Source organism: Schistocerca americana, unplaced genomic scaffold (assembly GCF_021461395.2).
Source record: "Schistocerca americana isolate TAMUIC-IGC-003095 unplaced genomic scaffold, iqSchAmer2.1 HiC_scaffold_137, whole genome shotgun sequence".
NCBI classification, from domain to species: domain Eukaryota; kingdom Metazoa; phylum Arthropoda; class Insecta; order Orthoptera; family Acrididae; genus Schistocerca; species Schistocerca americana.
In genome coordinates, this window is record NW_025725449.1 from 52,501 (window position 1) to 57,500 (window position 5,000).

At 52.3% G+C, this 5,000-nt stretch overlaps 1 non-coding gene across 1 annotated transcript in view; it reads right to left on the bottom strand.

Moving 5' to 3' along the window:
- The window catches only part of LOC124566193, a 1,910-nt gene extending 1,055 nt beyond the window's left edge, over window positions 1-855 (bottom strand). Inside the window, exon 1 of the ribosomal RNA XR_006970837.1 lies at window positions 1-855. This exon is cut by the window's left edge and continues 1,055 nt beyond it. This is a non-coding gene — a ribosomal RNA (small subunit ribosomal RNA).
- Between the last annotated feature and the right edge of the window lie 4,145 nt (window positions 856-5,000).

Sequence of the window (5,000 nt, forward strand, 5' to 3'; positions counted from 1 at the left end):
ATTTGTTCAAAGTAAACGTGCCGGCCCACCGAGACACTCACTCAAGAGCACCCTGGTAGGATTGCAACGGGGTCCGCCTCGGGACGCACGAGCACGCACGAGGCGCGTCGCACGCCTTCGGCTCGCCCCACCGGCAGGACGTCCCACGATACATGCCAGTTAAACACCGACGGGCGGTGAACCAACAGCGTGGGACACAAATCCAACTACGAGCTTTTTAACCGCAACAACTTTAATATACGCTATTGGAGCTGGAATTACCGCGGCTGCTGGCACCAGACTTGCCCTCCAATAGATACTCGTTAAAGGATTTAAAGTGTACTCATTCCGATTACGGGGCCTCGGATGAGTCCCGTATCGTTATTTTTCGTCACTACCTCCCCGTGCCGGGAGTGGGTAATTTGCGCGCCTGCTGCCTTCCTTGGATGTGGTAGCCGTTTCTCAGGCTCCCTCTCCGGAATCGAACCCTGATTCCCCGTTACCCGTTACAACCATGGTAGGCGCAGAACCTACCATCGACAGTTGATAAGGCAGACATTTGAAAGATGCGTCGCCGGTACGAGGACCGTGCGATCAGCCCAAAGTTATTCAGAGTCACCAAGGCAAACGGACCGGACGAGCCGACCGATTGGTTTTGATCTAATAAAAGCGTCCCTTCCATCTCTGGTCGGGACTCTGTTTGCATGTATTAGCTCTAGAATTACCACAGTTATCCAAGTAACGTGGGTACGATCTAAGGAACCATAACTGATTTAATGAGCCATTCGCGGTTTCACCTTAATGCGGCTTGTACTGAGACATGCATGGCTTAATCTTTGAGACAAGCATATGACTACTGGCAGGATCAACCAGGGAGCTGCGTCAACTAGAGCTGAGCAGCCGGCCGCCCGGGAGTGTGTCCCGGGGGCCCGCGCGAACACGCAAGCGTCCGCTCAATTATTCTGCAAACAGGAGGAGGCTGAGCTCCCCTGCACAATACACCTCGAAACCCTCTCAGGTCCCGGCGGCGCGCAGCGCCGTCCTAAGTACTTGGTCGGGTTCGAGAGAGGCGCAATCGCCCGGAGTTTGGCGAGTAGACGCTTTAGGTGCGACCACCCGTGCTCCCAACTGAGCTTGCCGCTGCCGACAGAGGCCCGGGAGCGTGCTGTCGTGGCATTGCCGGCGGGAGACAACACGCGCCACCTACGGTGACCGGCAGCTCCAACGCCAGCGCCACAGAAGGACAAAAGCCCCACTTGGGTGCCGAAGCGAACTCTCCCAGCACAGCGCACGCGCCAACACGTCCGCACAGCTGCGATACAAACCACCTGCGAGAACCGCAGAGGCGACCGAGCAGCAGACGGCGTCGCGGCGCCGAGCGCCGGGCGGCGGCGCATCCTCAGCGCACACAGTCCTCAATCGGACCAGCACACTGCAGATGTCCACCGCGCTTCGCACCGGGCCCGCGAGGACCTACTTTGGCCGCACGGCGCCGCGTGCAGGGTGCGCCGGCGCGCAGCTGCGCCGCCTGCCGCCTCCGTCGGCCGGCGCGCCTGCCACTGGCCGCCCCCACCAGCCGGCTGTAGCGCGTGCGCCCACGCACCGCGCGGCCAGCACGCCGGGAGGCCCCCCCTCACCGGCCGGGGACGGTCCCACCCAGCCACCGCCGCGTATCGCTTCACACCCAGATGCCATTCACGTTCGTGGGCATGGTGGGTATCGCTGGAACAACCGGTTGGTAGCTCAACCGATCGTCGCCATCACTGATTCACCTCTAGCGAGAACAACCGCACCACAACGGTTTACCAGTTGTTCATTTGCATAACGTCACCAGCAAACGTAGGCGTCCATCGCCATTTGCAAATTCAACGATTGTTGCATGCCTGTGTCAGGTGTCACGACACACTATGTCTGCCCACATACACGCAACAACATGTGCACGCTTCGCGAACACGTGGAAGGTGGCCCCCGTACGTATGCGATGTCCATTGCGCGAACGACTGTCAACCGGCCTCTGTCGCATGTCGCAGATGTGGAACGCAGTGCACCATGCTATCACGGTGTGTGAGAAGAGACGACTACGTCTGACAACACGCGCCACTACATCAACAGACGGCTCATGCTGATCGCCATCCAGGGCATACCACACTGCAATCCAGCTCTTATAGGGAGACGACACGTAGCTGAGTGCACAACATTTGGACCGCATGGTTCGCCGTTGTTGGCGCAGTCGTTGTACGGTCACATGTACCACGATGTATCATTCAGTACATGAGGACCAATGTGCAGTACAGTGTGTGATTTGGACGTACAACATCAGCGGACAGTTGACACAGGCCGTACCACAGCGTAGGCTAAGTGCTTCGCACATGCGAATGCCAATGAACAACTGCAAATGCCAATGAACAACTGCAAAGGGCATTGAGCATGTACGTCCTGCTGCCATCCACATTACAGTGTATAGCTGCAAGGTGTTTAACATGAAGCGATACACTGGGGACCGGGCAGTGCGAGTAGCAAACTATATTGCGGGGGTTGCAGTTAGGCAACACTACACTAATTTAACGCGTCGTATGACAATTACAGAGCAGGTTAAGGCCCAACGTGTGTTGGGTTAAGGCCCAACGTGTGTTGGGTTAAGGCCCAACGTGTGTTGGGTTAAGGCCCAACGTGTGTTGGGTTAAGGCCCAACGTGTGTTGGGTTAAGGCCCAACGTGTGTTGGGTTAAGGCCCAACGTGTGTTGGGTTAAGGCCCAACGTGTGTTGGGTTAAGGCCCAACGTGTGTTGGGTTAAGGCCCAACGTGTGTTGGGTTAAGGCCCAACGTGTGTTGGGTTAAGGCCCAACGTGTGTTGGGTTAAGGCCCAACGTGTGTTGGGTTACGTTAAGGGGCAATGTGGGTTACGTTAAGGGGCAATGTGGGTTACGTTAAGGGGCAATGTGGGTTACGTTACGGCGCAATATAGGTTACGTTACGGCGCAATATAGGTTACGTTAAGGCGCAATATCGGTTACGTTAAGGCGCAATACAGGTTACGTTAAGGCGCAATACAGGTTACGTTAAGGCGCAATACAGGTTACGTTAAGGCGCAATACAGGTTACGTTAAGGCGCAATACAGGTTACGTTAAGGCGCAATACAGGTTACGTTAAGGCGCAATGCAGGTTACGTTAAGGCGCAATACAGGTTACGTTAAGGCGCAATACAGGTTACGTTAAGGCGCAATACAGGTTACGTTAAGGCGCAATACAGGTTACGTTAAGGCGCAATACAGGTTACGTTAAGGCGCAATACAGGTTACGTTAAGGCGCAATACAGGTTACGTTAAGGCGCAATACAGGTTACGTTAAGGCGCAATACAGGTTACGTTAAGGCGCAATACAGGTTACGTTAAGGCGCAATACAGGTTACGTTAAGGCGCAATACAGGTTACGTTAAGGCGCAATACAGGTTACGTTAAGGCGCAATACAGGTTACGTTAAGGCGCAATACAGGTTACGTTAAGGCGCAATACAGGTTACGTTAAGGCGCAATACAGGTTACGTTAAGGCGCAATACAGGTTAGGTTAAGGCGCAATACAGGTTAGGTTAAGGCGCAATACAGGTTAGGTTAAGGTACGACATAGGTTAGGTTAAGGTACGACATAGGTTAGGTTAAGGTACGACATAGGTTAGGTTAAGGTACGACATAGGTTAGGTTAAGGTACGACATAGGTTAGGTTAAGGTACGACATAGGTTAGGTTAAGGTACGACATAGGTTAGGTTAAGGTACGACATAGGTTAGGTTAAGGTACGACATAGGTTAGGTTAAGGTACGACATAGGTTAGGTTAAGGTACGACATAGGTTAGGTTAAGGTACGACATAGGTTAGGTTAAGGTACGACATAGGTTAGGTTAAGGTACGACATAGGTTAGGTTAAGGTACGACATAGGTTAGGTTAAGGTACGACATAGGTTAGGTTAAGGTACGACATAGGTTAGGTTAAGGTACGACATAGGTTAGGTTAAGGTACGACATAGGTTAGGTTAAGGTACGACATAGGTTAGGTTAAGGTACGACATAGGTTAGGTTAAGGTACGACATAGGTTAGGTTAAGGTACGACATAGGTTAGGTTAAGGTACGACATAGGTTAGGTTAAGGTACGACATAGGTTAGGTTAAGGTACGACATAGGTTAGGTTAAGGTACGACATAGGTTAGGTTAAGGTACGACATAGGTTAGGTTAAGGTACGACATAGGTTAGGTTACGGTACGACATAGGTTAGGTTACGGTACGACATAGGTTAGGTTACGGTACGACATAGGTTAGGTTACGGTACGACATAGGTTAGGTTACGGTACGACATAGGTTAGGTTACGGTACGACATAGGTTAGGTTACGGTACGACATAGGTTAGGTTACGGTACGATATAGGTTAGGTTACGGTACGATATAGGTTAGGTTAAGGTACACATTGTTGTAAGGAAAGGTTTAATGGGGGGCGGGGCGGGGCGGCCGGTTTGTTGATTGTGATTATAGTAAGTGGATGCCTGCGGCATCATCTGATTTGCCACGTCAGGATGCACCTTTGGCTCATGACAGGCGGCGCTCTCATTCCATGCTTGTGGCAGACCTGTGTCTTTCATTCCTGCCATTGTTTGTGTGCTGTGAGAGGAGGCAGTATTGTGATGTTGGGTGCACCCCTGTGTAGGACATGTGTGGGTGTTGGTGGCTTGGCTGAGCAATGGTGGTTGTCGGGTGGGTGGGATATTCTGTTTTCTGAGTGGACCTCCCAGTCTGGTTATGACAGTGTGGATTGTCTAATGTGGCGGAGAGGATGCACTGGGTGTTGTTCCATGCTGGTGCTTACATATTGTCTGTGTGCGTGTTACAGGCAGAGAGTAGTGCGTGATAAGGGTGTGTGGCTGACGTGTGGTTGTGATTGTGAGCAGAGTCTTTCAGCATGTATACGGACAGTTGTATACATTATCTGTATTCTGATGGCTCTATCTATTACTAATCAGCGCCGTGTATACGT